At 37.2% G+C, this 25,674-nt stretch overlaps 3 non-coding genes across 3 annotated transcripts; 1 reads left to right on the top strand and 2 right to left on the bottom strand.

Annotated features, from left to right (window-relative positions):
• The first annotated feature begins 2,522 nt into the window (after window positions 1-2,522).
• On the top strand, window positions 2,523-2,629 carry LOC130983602 (small nucleolar RNA R71). The gene has a single exon (XR_009087585.1). It is a non-coding gene; the product is annotated as a small nucleolar RNA R71 (small nucleolar RNA).
• A 6,609-nt stretch (window positions 2,630-9,238) lies between these two features.
• On the bottom strand, window positions 9,239-9,346 carry LOC130983723 (small nucleolar RNA R71). The gene has a single exon (XR_009087701.1). It is a non-coding gene; the product is annotated as a small nucleolar RNA R71 (small nucleolar RNA).
• A 15,172-nt stretch (window positions 9,347-24,518) lies between these two features.
• On the bottom strand, window positions 24,519-24,622 carry LOC130984444 (small nucleolar RNA R71). The gene has a single exon (XR_009088381.1). It is a non-coding gene; the product is annotated as a small nucleolar RNA R71 (small nucleolar RNA).
• Window positions 24,623-25,674: the final 1,052 nt, after the last annotated feature.

Genomic DNA, 25,674 nt, shown 5'->3' with positions numbered 1-25,674 from the left:
AATGTTAGATGAAAAACAAATCTTGGAAAGTATGATTAGGGGAGAATTGAGTGAATCAACCCTATACACTTGAGTGACTAGAGCGGATACACATCCAGTGAGGGTTCGATTGCTCAATTACATATTTTCACCCATGATCATCTCTTTTCTTGTAAGTTTGTAAACTATTTTCAATAACAATTCAATTGTGGATTTGACTTGGTTGTTAATACCTTTAGCCCTTGTGTTCGTATATGTATTCTTGGAAGTTGATTTATTTTGACCAAGTAGTTACACTCATATAGATAGATTGTATGTAGATAGGTTGTATATAGATAGTTTGCATTGAATAAATATTGATACCCTTTGTTTCTTTCTTGAGTTTAGCATGAGGACATGCTTGGTTTAAGTGTGGAGAGGTTTGATAAACCCCAATTTTGTGGTTTATCTTGTACTTAATTTAGGGGATTTCATCAACTTTTCTCACATTTATTCAACGAAATAGCATGGTTTTATAATTCTCCCTAAATTTGTGCTTAAATGTGAAAACATGCTTTTTAGGCCTTAAAATAGCTAAATTTAATTCACCTTAATTCTATTCGAATCCTTGATATGTTTGTTGAGAGATTTCAAATTCATAAGGTAAGTATTGGATGAAAGAAGTGAAGAGAAAGCATACAAAGTAGAGAACTTATGAAAAAACAAGGATTTGGAGTGCTTAGAGAGACGCGCACGCGTGACAGACGCGCATGCGTAAAGAGGTGCAATGTCGAAGGCAACGCATACGTGTGGCATGACGCGTACGCGTGACATGACGCGTACGCGTGACATGATACGTAAAAGCCAGACGATGCGTACGCGTGACCCATGCGTACGCGTCACAGCCAGCACGTGACCTCATTAAAGTGAAAACACTAAGGCAATTTCTGAGCTTTCCAGGCCCAAATCCAACTCCTTCCAGAGACTATTTCATGTAGAATTTAGGATTCGACAAAGAGGGAGCAATTAGTTTTAAGTTAGCATCATGCAGGATAGTTTTCTAGAGAGATAAGCTCCATTTTCTCTCTAGAATTAGGATTTTAGGTCAATTGCATCTTACATCTAGGTTTAATTTCTTGTTTTCATCTTGTTTTCTTTACAATTTTTTGTTCTTACACCTTCATTCTCTTAGTTTGTAGTGTTCATTTAATGCATTTTGGTGTTTGATGTTCTTTTATTGTTGATTTGAGTTGTTATTGTTATTTTCTTGCAATTAATAGTTGGTAGATTTATTATTCTTGCACTTTTATGATGCTTTCTTTTTATACCTTCCAAGTGTTTGACAAAATGCTTGGTTGGATGTTAGAGTAGATTTTGAGTATTCTTAGCTTGGAAAGAGAAATTTGGAATTCTTGAGTCATGAATACCCAACTTATGTTGGCGATCTAGAGTTGTTAGTTAATATTGTTTCCATTGACGCTAATCTTTTGCTACTTCAATCAGTAAGTTGATTAGGACTTCTGGATTGAGATTAACTAGTCTTATTTGACTTTCTCTCAATGTGAAGATAACATTGTACCTTCTTCCTATGTTAAAGATTTCAAAATAGGATAAATTCTTGTTAATCATTGTATGATAATTAATGACTAGGATAGAAAGCCTAGATTCTCAACCCTTTCCATGAATGTCTCTCTTTATTACTTGCTTTCTTTAGTTGTTTGCTTTAATTTTCTTGCCATTTATTTTCTTGCACTTTTACCAAATCAGACCCCCCTTATTCCTTCGTAGCCAATAATTGATCACTTCATTGCAATTTCTTGTGAGACGACCCGATGTTTGAATATTTCGGTTAATTTTCATTAGGGTTTGTACTTGTGACAACCAAATATTAAAATTTGATGTGAGAATTATTAGTTGGTTTGGAGCTATGCTTACAACGAAGTAATTTTTTTCTATAAGAAAAATTCTAGACCAACCATAATTTTCACTATCAGCTCTACTTAGAGGTTTCCATCTTCCCTTGAGAAGATGGGAATGGTGGTCTGTTATTGAACCTATTCTGGTTCCTTCCACCTTGATTGTTATTGAAACCTTGCTGAGGTTTCTATTGATCCTTCCATGAAAGGTTAGGATGATTCCTCCATGAAAGGTTCTAGGTGTTTCCATAAGGTTCTCCCATGTAATTCACCTCCTCCATGGTGGGTTGATCAGGATCATAAGCTTGTGTTTTAGAAAAAGCTTCCTGAGTACTGGCAGCTGTAGTTTGCATTATAGTCAGATGCTGGGAGATTATATTGACCTGTTGGTTCAAGATCTTATTCTGAGCCAATATGGCATTCATAGTATCAACTTTATGAACTGCTTTCTTCCGAGGGATCCCATGGTTCACAGGATCTCTCTCAGAGGTGTACATGAATTTGTTATTTGCAACCATCTCAATGAGTTTTCTTGCTTCTGCAGGCGTTTTCTTCAAGTAGAGGGATCCACCTACAGAGCTGTCCAATAAAATTTTGAACATCTCAGACAAACCATCATAGAACATGCCTATGATAGACCATTCTGAGATCATGTCAGGAGGACATCTCCTAATCAATTGCTTGTATCTTTCCCAAGCTTCATAGAAGGATTCACCTTCTCTTTGTCTGAAGGTTTGAACTTCCATTCTAATCTTGCTCATCCTTTGAGGAGGAAAGAATTTAGCCAGAAAAGTATTAACCAGCTTTTCCCAATAGTCAATACTCTCTTTTGGTTGGGAATCCAACCATATCTTAGCTCTGTCTCTTACAGCAAAGGGAAAGAGCATAAGCTTGTAGCTTCAGGATTAACTCCATTAGTCTTTATAATATCACAGATCTGTAAGAACTCAACCAAGAACTGATATGGGTCTTCCATTGGAAGTCCATAGATCTTGCAGTACTGTTGCAGAAGAGAAACTAATTGAGGCTTAAGCTCAAAATTGTTAGCTCCAATGGCAGGTAGAGAGATACTTCTGCCATAAAAGTCAGAGGTAGGCATGGTGAAGTCACCAAGAACCTTTCTGGCATCATCTTCAGGTTTAGCCATGTCTCCTAATTATTGTTCAAAGTTTTGTAAAAGGTTTCTTCTGGAGTATTCTGCTCTAGCTTGTTGTAAGCTTTTCTTCAGAATCCTTTCAGGTTCAGGATGAAGATCAAATAGGGATTCTTTATTCCTATTCCTTGTCATAAACAAGAAAACAAGAAAAGAAAGAAAGGAACAAAGCTTTTTGTGCCACTTGGCCAATAGCTCTCAGTGAGATGTGAAGAAAGAAAAAGAAGATAGAAAAGTGAAGATGGAAGATGAGAGAGGGATAGAATTCGAATAAATAGAAGTGAAGAAGTAAGAAGAGAAAAAATAATTTAAAATATTTTTTTGTTTTTATTTTATTAATTATTTTTCAAAAATAAAGTTAATAAATTAAAAATAAATTGAAAATTCGTTAGGGAATTTTCAAAAAAGAGAAGAGAGAAATAGGAGGGAATTTTTGAAAATTAAGAAGGAGAAGACTTAGTTAGGAAGTTTTGAAAAAGAAGAGAGAGAAGAGAAGTAATTAATTAAGAAAGGATTTGAAATTAAAATAAGATAAGAAATAAGAAAAGAAAAGATTTGAATTTTGAAAATTTAAAGTTAGAAAAGATAAGAAAGATAAGAAAAGATAAGATAAGAAATTAAAAAGATTTGAAAAGATTTAAAAAAGATAAGATTTTAAAAGTTGATTTTGAAAAAGATTAGATTTTTGAAAAAGATAAAATTTTTAATTTTGAAAAGATTTTATTGTTGAAATTTGAAAACTAAGATAAGATATGATAAAAATTTTGAAATTAAAATCTGAATTCTTATTTTAAAATTTTTGAAAATTAAGTTAATTTTAAGATAGACAAGATATTTTTTATTTTTAAATTTAGTGTTGAAAGAGAAAAATAAGTAAAAGACACAAAACTTCAAATTTTTAGATCTAATGCCCCTAATTTTAGAAAATTTGGAGCGAAAACACAATCGGACACCAAACTTAAAAATTTTAACATCAAAATACAAAGAAAACTCAAGAACACTTTGATGACTAACAAGAACACAAAGAACAAGACTCAAGAAACTCAAAGAACACAAGAACATATAAAGGACACCAAACATAAAATTTTAAGAAAACCAAGTCACACTTTTCAAAAAATTAAAAAGAAAACAACAAAAAGACACCAAACTTAAAGATTTGACACAAGAATTAAACAAAGAAACAATTTTTGAAAAATTTTTTTGAAAGAAAGACTGAAAGGAACGAAGATTTAACCAAGAAAATAAACAAAGAGACTCAAATCAAAAACAAAAATTAAACAAAGAAAGCTAAAGATTCTTGAAAATAAAAATTGTTGAAAATGGTTTTTGAAGAAATTTTAAAATTTTTAGAAAAGAAAACAGAAACAGGTAAGACTCAGACCAAGAACGAAGATTAAACAAAGAAAACAAAAATATTTTTTCAAAAAGTTTTTTTAAATTTTTCGAAAAAAAAGAAGAAGAAAACAAAAATTAAAAGACTCAAATAAAATAAAAATTACCTGATCTAGGGAGCAAGACAATCCATCAGTTTGTCCAAACTCGAACAATCCCAGAAAACGGCGCCAAAAACTTGGTGCACGAATCCCCATACTTTCGTATAGCTGTACCAGCAAATGCATTGGGTCATCCAAGTAATACCTGAGCAAGTCAGGGTCGATCCCACGAGGATTGTGGTTTGAAGCAAGCTATGGTTATCTTGCAAGTCTTAGTCAGGCGAATCGGAAGTTGTTGGATTGATAGAGTGAAAAAGGTCTAATATAATAAGGTGCTAATACTTTATGAATTAAAGCGTATCAGTAATAGGAATAGGGTTAAGCATTGAAGTTGCTTTGTCTTTCTGAATTAACTCCAGTATTACTGTCTTCTTTGCTTGTGAGTGATTTCTTCAATGGCAGGCTATATGTGATCAATGCCATGGGCCGTGGTCATAAATCTCCTCTACTCCAGATCAAACGCCGTTGGCCGTGGTCATCCAATCTGACGAAGGCTAAAGCTCTAGCAGTTCATTCTCTTGGCGATCCTACTCAAAACGCCACAGACAAGGTCGGATCTTCCGGATTAGAGAATGATGCTTCTTTGGATTCTATCCTATACAACAGAGACCCTAATCTCCCTAGAAATTGGCTAAACTGGTGTCTCGAGAAGTCTCTAATGAAGTCGTGGATTAGCCATCTGAGAGATGTATAAACATAGCTGTTGGTTTGTGCTTTCCAGTCACGTATTCACACAAACCGAAGTAGACACAGGTGTTTGTCAGGCACGTTCGTCTTAGTATGATGAACAGAGCTGATGTCATTAATCATCCTATTCACCATGTTGAAGAGCGAGTATATGATGAGCGGATAATTTGTATGCTTTTTGGCATTGTTTTTAGTATATTTTTAGTATGATCTAGTTAGTTTTTAGTATATTTTTATTAGTTTTTAGCTAAAATTCACTTTTCTGGACTTTACTATGAGTTTGTGTGTTTTTCTGTGATTTCAGGTATTTTTTGGCTGAAATTGAGGGACCTGAGCAAAAATCTGATCCAGAGACTCAAAAGGACTGCAGATGCTGTTGGATTCTGACCTCCCTGCACTCGAAGTGGATTTTCTGGAGCTACAGAAGCCCAATTGGCGCACTCTCAACGGCGTTAGAAAGTAGACATCCTGGGCTTTCCAGAAATATATAATAGTCCATACTTTGCCCAAGATTTGATGGCCCAAACCGGCGTTCAAAGTCACCTCAAGAAATTCCAGCGTTAAACGCCGGAACTGGCACCCAATTGGGAGTTAAACCCCCAAACTGGCACTAAAGCTGGCGTTTAACTCCAAGGAGAGTCTCTACACGAAAAAAGCTTCATTGCTCAGCCCAAGCACACACCAAGTGGGCCCGGAAGTGGATTTTTATGTCATTTACTCATCTATGTACTAGTTTTCTATAAGTAGGACCTTTTACTATTGTATTAGAGAGACTTTGGTAGCTATCTTCGTTTTATGCTATCTTAGACCTTTGGGAGGCTGGCCATTCGGCCATGCCTAGACCTTGTTCTTATGTATTTTCAACGGTGGAGTTTCTACACACCATAGATTAAGGTGTGGAGCTCTGCTGTACCTCGAGTATTAATGCAATTACTATTGTTCTTCCATTCAATTCCGCTTGTTCTTTATCCAAGATATCACTTGTTCTTCAACATGATGAAGGTGATGATTGACGCCCATCACCCTTCTCACTCATGAACAAGGTGACTGACAACCATTCTTGTTCTACAAGCATCTGAGGCTTAGTGAATATCTCTTGGATTCTTTAATCGGAATCTTCGTGGTATAGGCAGGACCTGATGGCGGCATTCAAGAGAATCCGGAAGGTCTAAACCTTGTCTGTGGTATTCTGAGTAGGATTCAATGACTGAATGACTGTGACGTGCTTCAAACTCCTAGCAGGCTGGGGCGTTAGTGACAGACGCAAAAGTATCAATGGATATTATTCCGGCCTGACCGAGAACCGACAGCTGAATTCCGCTATGCCGTGACAGGACATATGCAATCGCTTTCACTGAGAGGATGGGAGGTAGCTGCTGACAACAGTGAAACCCTACACGAGCTTGCCATGGAAAGGAGTAAGAAGGATTGGATGAAGGCAGTAGGAAAGCAGAGAGACGGAAGGGAAGGCATCTTCATACACTTGTCTGAAGCTCTTACACCAATGATATACATAAGTATCACTATCTTTATCTTTATATTATTTTCGTTCATCATCATATACATTTGAGTTTGCCTGACTAAGATTTACAAGATGACCATAGCTTGCTTCAATGCTAACAATCTCCGTGGGATCGACCCTTACTCACGTAAGGTATTACTTGGACGACCCAGTGCACTTGCTGGTTAGTTGTGCGAAGTTGTGTAATGCCATGGAATTGAACCACCAAGTTTTTGGAGTTCATGACCAGGGATTATGAGAGTTGTGAAAAGTAGTGATCACAATTTCGCGCTACCAAGTTTTTGGCGCCGTTGCCGGGGATTGTTCAAGTTTTGAGCAAGCTTTTGGTAACAATGCCTGGGATTGTTCTAGTTTGGACAACTGACGGTTCATCTTGTTGCTTAGATTAGGTATTTATTTTTTTCGAAATTCTTGAAGATGAATTCTAGAGTTTCATGATGATTTGTTGAAATCTGGCTGGCTGAGAAGCCATGTCTAATCTGATTGGACCGAGGTTTCAACTTATCACCACAAGAGCTTGTTGATTTTCATCAATTTTGCTTTTGGAGCAGTGATCCGCTAAGGCTTGGCTGACCTTTGGTCATGTCTAGTGTTTTGGACCGAAGCTTTCTTTGAAAGCTTGGCTGGCTGTGAAGCCATGTCTAATTCCTGGACCGGAGTCTTAGACTAGCATTGCACTGATTCCTGGAATTCTCATTAAGAATTTTGATACCTTTTTCCACTTAATTTTCGAAAAACACAAAAAAAAATTACAAAATCATAAAAACCAAAAAAAAATATTTGCTGTTTCTTGCTTAAGTCTAGTGTCTCATCTTAAGTTTGGTGTCAATTACATGCATTCATTCATGTGTCTTAAGGATCTTCAAGTAATTCTTGATGATTTCTTACTCTGATCTTTGAATTCTTTTGGCTTGAGTATTTATGTGTCTCATATAGTGTCAGTAGTACACAACTGCTAAGTTTGGTGTCTTGCATGCATTGTTATTTGATTCTTGTTGCATTTTGATTATTAAAAATCCAAAAATATTTTTAATTTGTGTCTTTTCAAGTCAATAATACAAAGAATTGAAGATTCAGAACATACTGCAGAGGAATTATACAGAAAAAGCTGAGCATTCAAAAATGCCCAGTGAAGAAGGCAGACTGGCGTTTAAACGCCAGCCAGGGTACCTGGTTGGGCGTTTAACGCCCAAAAAGGTAGCATTTTGGGCGTTAAACGCCAGAATGTATACCATTCTGGGCGTTTAACGCCAGGATGGTGCTAGGGGAAGATTTTGTTTTTCAAATCAATTTTTTTTTTCAAGTTTTCAAAGTTTTTCAAAACCAAATCTTTTTCAAATCATATCTTTTCAATCAAATGTTTTCAAAATCAATTTCTTTCCTTTTTCAAAGATACTTACTAACAATTAATGATTTGATTGAACATTTTTTGCCTTTTCTATTAAGGAAGGTTTTATGTTTGAATCATATCTTTTCTTGTTAGGCAAGTCATCAATTTTTTTTAAATCACATCTTTTTAAATTGTTTTCAAATCATATCCTTTAAAATTGTTTTCAAACCATATCTTCTCAATCACATCTTTTTAAAACCATAACTTTTCAATCAAATCTTTTTAACCTCATTTTTTTTTAATAGTTTTCAATCAAATCTTTTTAATTTCTAATTTCAAAATCTTTTTCAAAAATCACTTGATTTCTTTTTCACTTTTAATTTTCGAAAATTATCAATCAAATTTTCAAAATGTTTTCAAAATCTTTTAATTTTCGAAAATTCTCTTCCCTCCTTCCCACATCCTTCTATTTATGGAGTACCACTCCTTCTAAATGCACAATTCGAACCTTATCTAACTAAAGTTCGAATTCTTCTTCTCCTTCTTCTTACTATTTCTCTTTTCCTCTGACACTTCAAGGAATCTCTATACTGTGACATAGAGGATTCCACATTTTCTTTTTCTCTCCTATTTCATATGAGCAGGAGCAGAGACAAAGGCATTCTTGTTGAAGCTGATCCTGAACCTGAAAGGACCTTGAAGAGAAAGCTAAGAGAAGCTAAAGCACAACTCTCTTTAGAGGACCTGACCGAATTCTTCAAGGAAGAAGAACACATGGCAGCCGAAAACAACAACAATGCCAACAATGCAAGGAAGGTGCTGGGTGACTTCACTGCACCTACTCCTGATTTTTATGGGAGAAGCATCTCTATCCCTGCCATTGGAGCAAACAACTTTGAGCTTAAGCCTCAATTAGTTTCTCTAATGCAACAGAATTGCAAGTTCCATGGACTTCCAATGGAAGATCCTCATCAGTTCTTAGCTGAATTCTTGCAAATCTGTGACACAGTCAAGACTAATGGGGTAGACCCTGAGGTCTACAGACTGATGCTATTCCCTTTTGCTGTAAGAGACAGAGCTAAAATATGGTTGGAATCTCAACCTAAAGAAAGCCTGGACTCTTGGGAAAAGCTAGTCAATGCCTTCTTGGCAAAGTTCTTTCCACCACAAAGATGGAGTAAGCTTAGAGTGGAAGTCCAAACCTTTAGACAGAAGGATGGAGAATCCCTCTATGAAGCTTGGGAAAGATACAAACAATTAATCAGAAGATGTCCCTCAGACATGCTTTCTGAATGGAGCATCATAGGTATTTTCTATGATGGTCTCTCTGAACTATCCAAGATGTCTTTGGATAGCTCTGCTGGAGGATCTCTTTATCTGAAGAAGACGCCTGCAGAAGCTCAAGAATTGATTGAAATGGTTGCAAATAACCAATTCATGTACACTTATGAAAGGAATCCTGTGAACAATGGGACTAGTCAGAAGAAAGGAGTTCTTGAGATTGACACTCTGAATGCCATATTGGCTCAGAACAAGATATTGACTCAACAAGTCAATTTGATTTCTCAAAGTCTGTCTGGAATGCAAAATGCACCAAACAGTACTAAGGATGCTTCATCTGAGGAAGAAGCTTATGATCCTGAGAACCCTTCAATGGAAGAGGTGAATTACCTAGGAGAACCCTATGGAAACACCTATAATTCTTCATGGAGAAATCACCCAAATTTCTCATGGAAGAATCAAGAGAGACCTCAACAAGGTTTCAATAACAATAATGGTGGAAGAAACAGGTTTAGCAATAGCAAGTCTTTTCCATCATCTTCTCAGCAACAGACAGAGAGTTCTAAGCAGAATACTTCTGACTTAGCAACAATGGTCTCTGATCTAATAAAGACCACTCAAAGTTTCATGAATGAAACAAGGTCCTCCATCAGAAATTTGGAAGGACAAGTGGGACAGCTGAGCAAGAAAATTACTGAACTCCCTCCTAGTACTCTTCCAAGTAATACAGAAGAAAATCCAAAAGGAGAGTGCAAAGCCATAAACATGGCCGAATATGGAGAGGAAAGAGAGGAGGAGGACGCCACTGAGGAAGACCTCAGTGGGCGTGTACCAATCTCCTCTGAGTTCCTCAATGAGGAACCATGGGAATCTGAGGCTCAAATTGAGACCATAGAGATTCCATTGGACTTACTTCTGCCATTCACGAGCTCTGATGAGTATTCTTCCTCTGAAGAGGATGAGTATGTCACTGAAGAGCAAGTTGCTAAATACCTTAGAGCAATCATGAAACTAAATGACAAGTTATTTGGAAATGAGACTTGGGAGGATGAACCTCCCTTGCTCACCAAAGAACTGGATGACTTGTCTAGGCAGAAACTGCCTCTAAAGAGGCAAGATCCTAGGAAGTTTTCTATACCTTGTACCATAGGCACCATGACCTTCAAAAAGGCCTTGTGTGACTTAGGGTCAAGTGTAAACCTCATGCCCCTCTCTGTAATGGAGAAATTAGGGATCTTTGAGGTGCAAGCTGCAAGAATCTCATTAGAGATGGCAGACAATTCAAGAAAACAAGCTCATGGACTTGTAGAGAATGTTTTGGTGAAGATTGAAGACCATTACATCCCTACTGATTTCATAGTCCTAGAGACTGGGAAGTGCATGGATGAATCCATCATCCTTGGCAGACCCTTCCTAGCCACAGCAAAGGCTGTGATTGATGTTGATAGAGGAGAGTTGATCATTCAAGTGAATGAAGAATCCTTGGTGTTTAAGGCCCAAGGACATCCCTCTATCATCATGGAGAGGAAGCATGAAGAGCTTCTCTCAAAACAGAGCCAAGCAGAGCCCCCACAGTCAAACTCTAAGTTTGGTGTTGGGAGGCCACAACCAAACTCTAAGTTTGGTGTTGGGAGGTTCCAACACGGTTCTGAGTATTTCTGAGGCTCCATGAGAGTCCTCTGTCAAGCTAATGACATTAAAGAAGCGCTTGTTGGGAGGCAACCCAATGTTTTATAGCTAATTATTTTCTTTTGTTATTTTATCTTTCTTGTAGGTTGATGATCATAAGAAGTCACAAAAACAATGAAAAAAGCAAAAACAGAATGAAAAACAGGAAGAAAAACAGCACACCCTGGAGGAGAAGAAGCTGGCGTTCAAACGCCAGTAATGCTAGCTGTTGGGCGTTTAACGCCCAGTCTGGCACCATTCTGGGCGTTTAACGCCAGAAAGGGGCACCAGACTGGCGTTAAACGCCAGTAAAGGGCAACAACCTGGCGTTAAACGCCAGGAATGGGCACCAGCTCGGCGTTTAACGCCAGAAATACCTCAAAACGTGATTTTGAGCAACATTTGGTGCAGGGATGACTTTTCCTTGACACCACAGGATCTGTGGACCCCACAGGTCCCCACCATCACTCTCTCTCTTCTTCCCCCATTCACCAATCACCTCAATACCTCTTCCCCAAAAACCCTTCACCTATCAAATCCCATCTTTCTCTTCACCACTCACATCCATCCCTCATAAATCCCCACCAACCTCACCCTTCAAATTCAAACCACTTTCCCTCCCAAACCCACCCATCATGGCCGAACCATTACCCCCCCTCTCTCCTATATATACCCTTCTTCAACCCTTCATTTTCACACAACCTAAACACCCCTTCTTTCCCTTCTTGGCCGAACACACCACCTTCCCCCTCTTCCTCATTTCTTCTTCTTCTACTCTCTTCTTTCTTCTTTTGCTCGAGGACGAGCAAACATTTTAAGTTTGGTGTGGTAAAAGCGTTGCTTTTTCGTTTTTCCATAACCATTTATGGCATCCAAGGCCGGAGAAACCTCTAGAAAGAGGAAAGGGAAGGCAAAGGCTTCCACCTCCGAGTCATGGGAGATGGATAGATTTCTCTCAAGGGTGCATCAAGTCCACTTCTATGAAGTTGTGGCCTTGAAGAAGGTGATCCCCGAAGTCCCCTTTTCACTCAAAAAGGGTGAATATCCGGAGATCCGCCATGAGATCCGAAGAAGAGGTTGGGAAGTGCTTACCAACCCCATTCAACAAGTCGGAATCTTGATGGTTCAAGAGTTCTATGCCAATGCATGGATCACCAAGAACCATGACCAAAGTGTGAACCCGAATCCAAAGAATTATCTCACTATGGTTCGGGGGAAATACTTGGATTTTAGTCCGGAGAGTGTGAGGGTGGCGTTCAACTTGCCTATGATGCAAGGAGATGAGCACCCTTACACTAGAAGGGTCAACTTTGATCAAAGGTTGGACCAAGTCCTCACAACCATATGTGAAGAGGACGCACAATGGAAGCAAGATTCAAGAGGAAAGCCGGTTCAATTGAGAAGGCATGACCTCAAGCCCGTGGCTAGAGGATGGTTAGAGTTCATACAACGCTCAATCATTCCCACTAGCAACCGGTCCGAAGTTACCATAGACCGGGCCATCATGATCCATAGCATCATGATTGGAGAAGAAATAGAAGTTCATGAGGTTATAGCCCAAGAACTCTACAAGGTGGCGGACAAGACCTCCACTTTGGCAAGGTTAGCCTTTCCTCATCTCATCTGTCACCTCTGTTATTCAGTTGGAGTTGACATAGAGGGAGATACCCCCATTGATGAGGACAAGCCCATCACCAAGAAAAGGATGGAGTACACAAGAGACCCCTCTCACCATGAGATCCCTGAGATTCCTCAAGGGATGCACTTTCCTCCACAAAATTATTGGGAGCAACTAAACACCTCCCTAGGAGAGTTGAGTTCCAACATGGGACAACTAAGGGTGGAGCATCAAGAACACTCCATTCTCCTCCATGAAATTAGAGAAGACCAAAGAATCATGAGGGAGGAGCAACAAAGACAAGGAAGAGACATTGAGGAGCTCAAGCACTCCATAGGATCTTCAAGAGCAAGAAAGAGCCGCCATCACTAAGGTGGACCCGTTCCTTGATTTCCTTGTTCTTTATTCTTCTGTTTTTCGATTTTTATGCTTTATGTTTATCCATGTTTATGTCTTATGATCATTAGTATCTTAGTGTCTATGCCTTAAAGTTATGAATGTACTATGAATCCATCACCTTTCTTGAATAAAAACGTGCTTAATTGATAAAGGAAAGAATTGCATGAATTCTGAATTTTATAATAGTTTAATTATTTTGATGTGGTGGCAACACTTTTGTTCTCTGAATGTATGCTTGAACAGTGCATATGTCTTTTGAACTTGTGGTTCATGAATGTTGGCTCTTGAAAGAATGATGAAAAAGGAGACATGTTACTAAGGATCTGAAAAATCATTAAAAATGATTCTTGAAGCAAGAAAAAGCAGAAAAAAAAAAAGAGAAAAAGCAAACGAAAAAAAAAAGAAAGAAAAAGAAAGAAATAAAGTTGTGATCCAAGGCAAATAAGAGTGTGCTTAAGAACCCTGGACACCTCTAATTGGGGACTTTAGCAAAGCTAAGTCACAATCTGAAAAGGTTCACCCAATTATGTGTCTGTGGCATGTATGTATCCGGTGGTAATACTGGAAGACAGAGTGCTTTGGGTCACGGCCAAGACTCAAGAAATAGCTATGTTCAAGAATCATCATACTTTACTAGGAGAATCATTAACACTATCTGGATTCTGAGTTCCTAAAGAAGCCAATCATTCTGAATTACAAGGGATAGAGTGAGATGCCAAAACTATTCAGAGGCAAAAAGATAAACGCCCCGCTCATCTAATTAATACTGATCTTCATAGATGTTTTTGGAGTTCATTGCATATCCTCTTCTTTTTATCTTATTTGATCTTCAGTTGCTTGGGGACAAGCAACAATTTAAGTTTGGTGTTGTGATGAGCGGATAATTTGTATGCTTTTTGGCATTGTTTTTAGTATATTTTTAGTATGATCTAGTTAGTTTTTAGTATATTTTTATTAGTTTTTAGCTAAAATTCACTTTTCTGGACTTTACTATGAGTTTGTGTGTTTTTCTGTGATTTCAGGTATTTTCTGGCTGAAATTGAGGGACCTGAGCAAAAATCTGATCCAGAGACTCAAAAGGACTGCAGATGCTGTTGGATTCTGACCTCCCTGCACTCGAAGTGGATTTTCTGGAGCTACAAAAGCCCAATTGGCGCGCTCTTAACGGCGTTGGAAAGTAGACATCCTGGGCTTTCCAGCAATATATAATAGTCCATACTTTGCCCAAGATTTGATGGCCCAAACCGGCGTTCAAAGTCACCTCAAGAAATTCCAGCGTTAAACGCCGGAACTGGCACCCAATTGGGAGTTAAACGCCCAAACTGGCACTAAAGCTGGCGTTTAACTCCAAGGAGAGTCTCTACACGAAAAAAGCTTCATTGCTCAGCCCAAGCACACACCAAGTGGGCCCGGAAGTGGATTTTTATGTCATTTACTCATCTATGTACTAGTTTTCTATAAGTAGGACCTTTTACTATTGTATTAGAGAGACTTTGGTAGCTATCTTCGTTTTATGCTATCTTAGACCTTTGGGAGGCTGGCCATTCGGCCATGCCTAGACCTTGTTCTTATGTATTTTCAACGGTGGAGTTTCTACACACCATAGATTAAGGTGTGGAGCTCTGCTGTACCTCGAGTATTAATGCAATTACTATTGTTCTTCCATTCAATTCCGCTTGTTCTTTATCCAAGATATCACTTGTTCTTCAACATGATGAAGGTGATGATTGACGCCCATCACCCTTCTCACTCATGAACAAGGTGACTGACAACCATTCTTGTTCTACAAGCATCTGAGGCTTAGTGAATATCTCTTGGATTCTTTAATCGGAATCTTCGTGGTATAGGCAGGACCTGATGGCGGCATTCAAGAGAATCCGGAAGGTCTAAACCTTGTCTGTGGTATTCTGAGTAGGATTCAATGACTGAATGACTGTGACGTGCTTCAAACTCCTAGCAGGCTGGGGCGTTAGTGACAGACGCAAAAGTATCAATGGATATTATTCCGGCCTGACCGAGAACCGACAGCTGAATTCCGCTATGCCGTGACAGGACATATGCAATCGCTTTCACTGAGAGGATGGGAGGTAGCTGCTGACAACAGTGAAACCCTACACGAGCTTGCCATGGAAAGGAGTAAGAAGGATTGGATGAAGGCAGTAGGAAAGCAGAGAGACGGAAGGGAAGGCATCTTCATACACTTGTCTGAAGCTCTTACACCAATGATATACATAAGTATCACTATCTTTATCTTTATATTATTTTCGTTCATCATCATATACATTTGAGTTTGCCTGACTAAGATTTACAAGATGACCATAGCTTGCTTCAATGCTAACAATCTCCGTGGGATCGACCCTTACTCACGTAAGGTATTACTTGGACGACCCAGTGCACTTGCTGGTTAGTTGTGCGAAGTTGTGTAATGCCATGGAATTGAACCACCAAGTTTTTGGAGTTCATGACCAGGGATTATGAGAGTTGTGAAAAGTAGTGATCACAATTTCGCGCTACCAGTATACATCTTAGAAATAAATCAAACACGGATCGAAGAAGAAATAGTAATACTTTTATTAATTTATATGACTCAGCAGGGCTCCTCCCCTCAACCTAGGAGGTTTAGAAACTCATACTTAAAGGAAAAATACAATGGTAAACGAAAATAATGCTAAATGAGATGTCTAAATAACATAAATTTAATCCCTTAAATACTAAATTACTTACTAGAAAGGGTAAAATAGTCTTTTTAGTGCTAAAATCCACTTCTTGGGCCTACTTGATGAGTGTTTGGGTTGAGCTTTAATGAGAACCACGTGCTATGAGTCTCCTAGGGCATGAAAGGCTGGCTAGGGGTCATCACTGGGCACTTGGACGCTAGTCTCTACTCTTTGGGCGCTGGATGCCTGGAAAGTGGCAGGAAGCTGGCGTTGGACGCTAGATTTGGGCATTTTAATTTGAGATAAAATATAGAGTATTATACATTGTTGGAAAGCTACGGAAGTCAGATTTTCATAGCCGTTGAGAACGCTCCATTTGGACTTCTGTAGCTCCAGAAACGCTCTTCCGAGTGCAAGGAGGTCAGATCCATACTGCATCAGCAGTGCTTTCTCTGTCTCTGAATTGGAGTTTTGCTCCAGCTTCTCAATTTCAGCCAGAAAATACCTCAAAATTTACAAAAATACAAAAACTCATAGTAGAATCGAAAAATGTGAATTTAACACTAAAACCGATGAAAACTTAATAAAAACTAAGCAAAATATTCTAAAAACTATATGAAAATGATGCCAAAAAGTGTATAAAATATCCACTCATCACTCATCTCAATTTATTTGAAGGAAAACTAAGTAAAAAAACTATTTTGTATTAATAACACAATCACCAAGAGCAAGAGATGTCATGAACAGAGGCTTCCTGGTCAGGCATTAACACAAACAGTTAAGGAGCAAGAGAAAATAAAGGACGAAAGTAATAGAAACAAATAAAAAAAATGTCTAATCTAGGTAATCAACCAACCGGTAGTTTGTTAATCACAATTAATCCTTGGCAACGGCGCCAAAAATTTGATGACTATGAATATGCACAGCACAAATTCTTTCGGCAAGTGTACGAAATCGCCAAGTAATAACTCACTGTTGAGTGAGGTCGATCCCATAGGTATTGATGGATAAAGCAACTTTAGTTAGGTGATTGATGAGCAGATATTTTATACGCTTTTTGGCATCACTTTCATATAGTTTTTAGTAGTTTTTGTTTAGTTTTTATTGAGTTTTTATAGGTTTTAGTATTGAATTCATATTTTTGGATTCTACTATGAGTTTTTGAGTTTTTGAACAATTTCAGGTATTTTCTGGCTGAAATTGAGGAGCTGGAGCAGAAGTCTGATTCAGAGACAGAGAAAGCACTATAGATACTATCCAGACCCCCTAGCTAGCGTCCCACACCCAAGGAGCCTCATAGCACATGGATCTCATCAAAGCTCAGCCCAAACACTCACTAAGTGGGCCCAGAAGTAGATTTTAGCACTAAATAGACTGTTTACCCTTGCTAATTATCTGTTTAGTATTTAAGAGATTTTAGTTATGTAATTCAGAACTTTCAGATCTCTTTGGAGAGGACGCACATTATTCAGCCTGCCATTGAAGAAATCCCTCACAAGAAAAGAGAGCAGTAGTACCAGAGTTAATTCAGGAAGACAAAGCAACTCCAACTCTCAATTCTATTCCTATCATTTAATCCAATTGGTTTTACCCCTTTCGCACATTACTCTTACAACTCTATATATGACATATAATCATTCAAAGTTTACCCAACAACCTTCTGATTCCGCCTGACTAAGACCTGCAAGATAACCATATCTTGCTTCAAATCGCAATCCTCGTGGGATAGATCCTGACTCGCTTAGGTATTACTTGGACGACCCAATGCACTAGCTGGTACCACTGCTGTACGAAAAGTATGGGGTTTGCATACACACGCACCAAGTTTTTGGCACCGTTGCCAGGGATTGTTGAGTTTGGACAAACTGACGGATTGTCTTGCTCCCTAAAACAGGTAATTTATTTTATTGTATTTTGTTTGAGTCTTTTATTTTTGCTTTCTTCTTCTCAATTTTTGAAAATCATTAAAAACTTTTTTAAAAATATTTTTCTTTTCTTTGTTTGATCTTTGATTTTATTTAAGTCTCTTTGTTTATGTTCTTGTTGAGTTTTTTATTTTTATTTTCCCTTTTCTATTTTTGTCAAAAATTTTAAAAAAGTTTTTAAATTTTTTTTTTATTTTTGTTGTTCAATTGGTTAGAGCATTGTGTTTATGTTCTTAGTAACTTGTGTTCCTTTGAGTCTTTCTTTCTAAAAACTTTTCAAAAATAATTTTTCTTTGTTTAAATCTTGTCTCAATTTTTAAGTTTGGTATTTTCTTGTTATTTTTCTTTGTTTTTCGAAAATTTATTTTTAGTTTTCTAAAAATTTTAAGTTTGATGTTCTCGTTATTGATGCATGAGCATATTCTCTATCTTTTTCTAGTGAATTTGTACTTGAATTGCTAAGTTTAATCAAGATTTAATATTTTTAGCCACTATGAATGCTACTTTAATTTGTATGCAATTCTGTTTATTTTTCAGGTAGTATTTTGGATGAATTTCACGGAGCTTAAGCTAAGGCTAGAGAATAGAGAGAGTGAAGAATGGATGTTGTCCACTCCACGCTGAACTTGGGAATTTTCAAGTTCAGCGTGGAGTCCAATGCACAAAGGAAGAATCACACATCACTCCACGCTGAACTTGAGAATTCCCAAGTTTAGCGTGGACTCAAGGAACGCACCAAAGGAGACATACTGTCTTATCCACGCTGAACTTGAGAATTTCCAAGTTCAGCTTGGACCTTAATAAGCCCAATGGTCCCCATGCACTCATACAAAGCTGCGCATGAAGTTTAATTAATTTTGAGGAAATTTTAATTTTATTTTAAAATAGAAAAAGATATTATTTAGTTTTAGAAATTATATTTTACATTAATTAGGATTAGATATAAAAGGGAAAAGAATCAGCCCTTCGGGCTCTTCTCTTCTCTTCTACCTCATTCCGCAATTTACAGTTTTTACGAATCCTAGTTTTCCCTCTAAATCATAAGCAACTAAACCTCCATTATTAAGGTTAGGAGCTCTGTCTATTGTATGGATTGATACTATTATTTTTCTATTTTAATTCATGTACTGATTTATAATTCAAGAATTGTTTTCGTTCTTTATCTTATGAATTTTGGTGGAACGGAAGTATGACCCTCTTTCTAATTGAGTTCTTGTATAACTTGGAAAAGCTCTTTACTTGAACAACAAATTAAAAACATATTCTCCTAAATTTCTAATTATCTGGACTTAACGGAATATGTGATATATAATCCTCTTATATTTGGGTAATTAGGATTTCTATGGCATATAAACTAGAATTGAACTTCACCCTCTGATGAACGGTAGATTGTGTGTTGGTAAAGAATTTCACAAATGAGATCTCGTTGCAAGCATAGTTTTAAACCAACAAACAATTCCGCAATCAAAAAATTTGTTTGTCATAAGTAACAAACCCCAATAAAAATCAACTGAAGTATTTAAACCTCGGGTCATCTCTCAAGGAATTGCAGGGAAGTGTTCTTGTTATTGCCTATGAAGGTATGTCTTGGGGTTTTTGTAGTAAGGAATAAGAAATGTAAATGGCAAAGGCAATAAACTAAAAACTAAGAAAGCTCTTGGCAAGGTATGAGAACTAGGAATCCTATCTTTATTATCCTTATCAATTGTGACAAGAATTGTCCATTGCGCCACTTAGTTAACCTCTAACTATGAAGGAAATTCTAGTGGATATCAACTTGAGACGACAAGTCCTAGTCAAATCATAATGAAACACTAGCTTTAGTGGCATTCAAGTCAACTAGCAATTTCCAATTATCAATCAACAAAAGAGTTTGATAACTCAAGAGTCACCAACACTCAACACAAGCCAAGAGAAGGAAAATCTAAGTTATGACTAAAAGAAGCATTTCATCAAACACATAGAAGGCAATAAAGGTGAACATCACAAATTGCAAGAATTAAAGGAAGCTATAACTACAAAGGCAAGAAATCAACAATAGAAAACCAAAGCAAAGATAAGTAGACATGGCAAGCATAAATTGCATTAAAAGAAAATGTAAATCAACAAAAGAGTTCATGAACTAGAATTGACAAAATAAAGGAAACAACAAGAGAAGTAAATTGCTAGAACAAGTAAAGATAGAATGAAAATTAAAGCAAGGAAGAAGTAGATCTAGATCTAAAAGGAAAATAAAACTAAGAACCCTAATCTAAAGAGAGGAGAGAGCCTCTCTCTCTAGAATTCTACATCTCTCTCTAGAACTAAGTGTATGAATGATTCCCTCTCCCAATTCTTGGGTTCAATAGCATCAGAAATGAGTTGGATTGTGCCCAAAATGAGCTAGAAATCGTTAGCCACAAGTTGCTCCAAACGGCCCACGTTGATCATGCGATGCGTGCACGTGGAACGATGCGTATGCATCCCTAAACGCCAAGCAACTATGGAAAATTTTATATCATTTTGAAGCCTCATATGTTAGCTTTTGAATGCAACTAAAACCGTCTCATTTGAACCTCTAAGGCTCAAGTTATGATCGATTAAGTGCGAAGAGGTAGGGATTGACAGCTTAGCAGTTCCTTCATTTCTTCATGAGTTCTCCATTTTTACATGCTTTTTCTTCATTCCCTCAATCCAATCTTTGCCCTCTAAACCTGGAATCACTTAACAAACATATCAAGGCATCGAATGGAATCAAGGTGAATTAAGTTTAGCTATTTTAAGACCTAAAAAGCATGTTTTCACACTTAAGCACAAATAAAGGAGAATTTACAAAACCATGCTATTTTAGTGAATAAATGTGGGAAAAGATGATAAAATTCCTCTAAATTCAACACAAGATAAATCCTAAAAATGGGGTTTATCACCCTCTAATTGGAATTAAGTGACCAAGGAATTGGCGGTTGATGAATTTTAGAGAAAACTAAAAAGGTCTAAGGAATTAGGGTTTAGTCACATATAGTTTGCCATGAATTAAATCTTGCATGATTAAAATAGTTAGTAAGAAAAGTCATCCAGAAAATAGATAACTCTGAAGCCTTAACTATTTCTCCATATATATTTTTCACAATTTGTTTATTGCTTGCATTATGATATTTTGAATTTACTGTTAATACTTTTGAACACTCAAACACCATTTTCTGTTTGTCTAACTTAGCAAATCACTTAACCATTGTTGCTTAATTGATGAGCGGATAATTTATACGCTTTTTCGCATTGTTTTTAAGTAGTTTTTATTAAGTTCAAGCTACTTTTAGGGATGTTTTCATTAGTTTTTATGTTAAATTCACATTTCTGGACTTTACTATGAGTTTGTGTGTTTTTCTGTGATTTCAGGTAATTTCTGGCTGAAATTGAGGGACTTGAGCAAAACTCTGAAAAAGGCTGACAAAAGGACTACTGATGCTGTTGGAATCTGACCTCCCTGTACTCGAAATGGATTTTCTGGAGTTACAGAACTTGAAATGGCGAGCTCTCAACGGCGTTGGAAAGTAGACATCCAGAGCTTTCCAGCAATATATAATAGTCCATACTTCATTCGGAAATTGACGACGTAACTTGGCGTTGAACGCCAAGTACATGCTGCTGTCTGGAGTTAAACGCCAGAAAAACGTCATGATCCGGAGTTGAACGCCCAAAACACGTCATAACTCGGAGTTCAACTCCAAGAGGAGCCTCAGCTCGTGGATTGATCAAGCTCAGCCCAAGCATACACCAAGTGGGCCCCGGAAGTTGATTTATGCATCAATTATTTACTCATGTAAACCCTAGGAGATAGTTTATTATAAATAGAACATTTAACTATTGTATTAGACATCTTTGGTCTCAGTTTTGTTTTATTCTTCATCCTAAGAGGCTATTGATCACGTTTTGGGGGCTGGCCATTCGGCCACGCCTGAACCTTTTACTTATGTGTTTTCAACGGTGGAGTTTCTGCACACCATAGATTAAGGGTGTGGAGCTCTACTGTACCTCAAGTATTAATGCAATTCTATTTTCTTCCATTCAATTCAACTTGTTCTTATTCCAAGATATTCATTCGCACCCAAGAACATGATGAATGTGATGATTATGTGACGCTCATCATCATTCTCACCTATGAACGCGCGTGATTGACAACCACCTCCGTTCTACATGCAACCGAGCTTGAATGTGTATCTCTTAGATTCCCCAACAGAATCTTCGTGGTATAAGCTAGATAGATGGCGGCATTCATGAGGATCCAGAAAGTCTAGCCTTGTCTGTGGTATTCCGAGTAGGATCCTGGGAATCCGGAAAGTCTAACCTTGTCTGTGGTATTCCGAGTAGGATTCCAGTAATGAATGACTGTGACGTGCTTCAAACTCACAAGTGCTGGGCGTTAGTGACAGACGCAAAAGAATCATGGTATTCTATTCCAGCAGGAGCGGGAACCAACCAGTGATTAGCCGTGCTGTGACAGAGCGCGTGAGCGTAGTTTTCACTGCGAGGATGGGATGTAGCCTTCGGCCAGTGTGATGCCTCCAGACGATTAGCCATGCGAGTGACAACGCAGAGGACCATTTTCCAGAGAGGATACAAAGTAGCCATCGTCGAACGGTGAACCCCTATACACAGCTTGCCATGGAAAGGAGTAAGAAGGATTGAGTTGAAGCAGTAGGAAAGCAGTCGTTCTCGAGCCATACAGTATCTCCATTCGCCTATCTGAAATTCCCACTATTGATTTACATAAGTATTCTATCCCTTTTATTATTTCTATTTTATTATTAATTTTCGAAACCATAAACAAATTTAATCTGCCTAACTGAGATTTACAAGGTGACCATAGCTTGCTTCATACCAACAATCTCTGTGGGATCGACCCTTACTCACGTAAGGTTTATTACTTGGACGACCCAGTACACTTGCTGGTTAGTTGAACGAAGTTGTGTCAACTCGCGCCAATTTCAAATTCCATAAAAGTACAAGGAGTACAACTTAAAGAATATGGATCACAATTTCGTCCACCAAGTTTTTGGCGCCGTTGCCGGGGATTGTTCGAGTACGGACAACTGACGGTTCATCTTGTTGCTCAGATTAGGTAATTTTCTTTTCAAAAATCTTTTTCAAAAATTTTTTCTTTTATTTTTCGTTTTTTTCTAACATTATTTTCGAAAAAATTAATAAAAATTCAAAAAAAATTAGAAAATCATAAAAATAAAAAATATTTTGTGTTTCTTGTTTGAGTCTTGAGTCAATTTTTTAGTTTGGTGTCAATTGCATGCTTTTAAAAATTTTTCTTGCAATTTTCGAAATTCCCATGCATTCATAGTGTTCTTCATGATCTTCAAGTTATTCTTGGTAAGTCTTCTTGTTTGATCTTGATGTTTTCTTGTTTTGTGTCTTTTCTTGTTTTTCATGTGCATCTTTGCATTCATATTTTCCAAGCATTAAAAATTTCTAAGTTTGGTGTCTTGCATGTTTTCTTTTCTTGAAAATTTTTCAAAATTATGTTCTTGATGTTCATCATGATCTTCAAAGTGTTCTTGGTGTTCATCTTGACATTCATAGCATTCTTGCATGCATTCATTGTTTTGATCTAAAAATTTCATGCATTAAGTATTTTTGTTGTTTTTCTCTCTCATAATTAAAAATTCAAAAAAAAAATTTATTTTTCAAAATCTTTTTCTTATCTTTTATACCATATTTTCAAAAATATGCTAACAATTAATGTGATTGGTTCAAAAATTTGAAGTTTGTTACTTTCTTGATAAGAAAGGTTCAATCTTTAAATTTTAGAATCTTCTCTTGTAGTTTCTTGTTAGTTAAGTCATTTTAAAAATTAAATCTTTTTTTTAAATATTTTTTTTATTAAAATTTTTATCTTATCTTTTTATCTTATCCTTCTCAAAATTTTATCTTTTTCAAAATTTGATTTCAAAATTTTTATCTAACTTCTTATCTTCTTATCTTTTTAAATTTTGATTTCAAATCTTTTTCAATCAACTAACTAACTTTTTGTTTGTTTCTTATCTTTTTCAAAACCACCTAACTACTTTTCCCTCTCTAATTTTCGAAAATATCTCACCTCTTTTTCAAAAATTCTTTTTGTTCTAAATTTTAATTTTTAATTATATCTCATATTTAATTTTCGAAAATCACTAACCCCTTTTTCAGAAATTATTTTCGAAATTCTCCCTCTCTTTTCTTGTTCTATTTAATTATTTAATTACTAACACTTCTCTTCACCTCTCTCCATCTAATTATCCGAATCCCCTCTTCTACATTCTTCTCCTCTTTCTTCTTCTACTAACATAAAGGAATCTCTATACTATGACATAGAGGATTCCTCTTTCTTTTCTTGTTTTCTTCTCTTTCATATGAGCAGGAACAGGGAAAAAGGCACTCTTGTTGAAATTGATCCTGAACCTGAAAGGACTCTGAAAAGGAAACTAAGAGAAACTAAATTACAACAATCCAGAAACAACCTTTCAGAAATTTTCGAACAAGAGAAGGAGATGGCAGCCGAAAATAATAATAATGCAAGGAGAATGCTTGGTGACTTCACAAAGCCAACGTCCAAATTTGATGGAAGAAGCATCTCCATTCCTGCCATTGAAGCCAACAACTTTGAGCTGAAACCTCAGCTAGTTGCCTTAATGCAATAAAACTACAAGTTTTATGGGCTTCCATCTGAAGATCCTTATCAGTTTTTAACTGAGTTCTTGCAGATCTGTGAGACTGTAAAGACAAATAGAGTTGATCCTGAAGTCTACAGACTCATGCTTTTCCCTTTTGCTGTAAGAGACAGAGCTAGAATATGGTTGGATTCACAACCCAAGGATAGCCTGGACTCATGGGATAAGCTGGTCACTGCCTTCTTGGACAAATTCTTTCCTCCTCAAAAGCTGAGCAAGCTGAGAGTGGATGTTCAAACCTTCAAACAAAAAGATGGTGAATCCCTCTATGAAGCTTGGGAAAGATACAAGTAGCTGACCAAAAGATGTCCATCTGACATGTTTTCAGAATGGACCATATTAGATATATTCTATTATGGTCTCTCTGAATTTTCGAAAATGTCATTGGACCATTCTGCAGGTGGATCTATTCACCTGAAGAAAACGCCTGAAGAGGCTCAAGAACTCATTGATATGGTTGCAAACAACCAATTCATGTACACTTCTGAGAGGAATTCTGTGAATAATGGGATACCTCAGAAGAAAGGAGTTCTTGAAATTGATGCTCTGAATGCCATATTGGCTCAGAACAAAGTGTTGACTCAACAGGTCAACATGATCTCTCAAAATTTGAATAGATGGCAACATGCATCCAACAGTACTAGAGAGGCAGCTTCTGAAGAAGCTTATGATCCTGAGAACCCTGCCATGGCAGAGGTTAATTACATGGGTGAACCTTATGGAAACACCTATAACCCATCATGGAGAAATCATCCAAATTTCTCATGGAAGGATCAACAAAAGCCTCAACAAGGCTTTAACAATGGTGGACGCAACAGGCTGAACAATAGCAAGCCATATCCATCATCTTCTCAGCAACAGATAGAGAATTCTGAACAAAACACCTCTAATTTAGCCAATGTAGTCTCTGATCTGTCAAAAGCCACTTTCAGTTTCATGAGTGAAACAAGATCCTCCATTAGAAATCTGGAGGCACAAGTGGGCCAGCTGAGTAAGAAAGTCATTGAAACTCCTCCCAGTATTCTCCCAAGCAATACAGAAGAGAATCCAAAAGGAGAGTGCAAAGCCATTGACATAGTCAATATGGCCGAACGCACAAGGGAGGAGGAGGACGAAAATCCTAGTGAGAAAGACCTCCTGGGACGTCCCTCAAGCAAGAAGGAGTTTCCTATTAAGGACCCAAAGGAATCTGAGGCTCATATAGAGACCATAGAGATTTCATTAAATCTCCTTCTGCCATTCATGAGCTCTGAAGACTATTCATCCTCTGAAGAGGATGAAGATGTAACTGGAGAGCAAGTTGCTCAATATTTAGGAGCTATCATGAAGCTGAATGCCAAGTTGTTTGGTAATGAGACTTGGGAAAGTGAAC

The sequence above is a fragment of the Arachis stenosperma genome, chromosome 5 (genome assembly GCF_014773155.1).
Source record: "Arachis stenosperma cultivar V10309 chromosome 5, arast.V10309.gnm1.PFL2, whole genome shotgun sequence".
Classification (NCBI taxonomy): Eukaryota; Viridiplantae; Streptophyta; class Magnoliopsida; order Fabales; family Fabaceae; genus Arachis; species Arachis stenosperma.
This window is presented reverse-complemented; position numbering and strand designations above follow the sequence as displayed.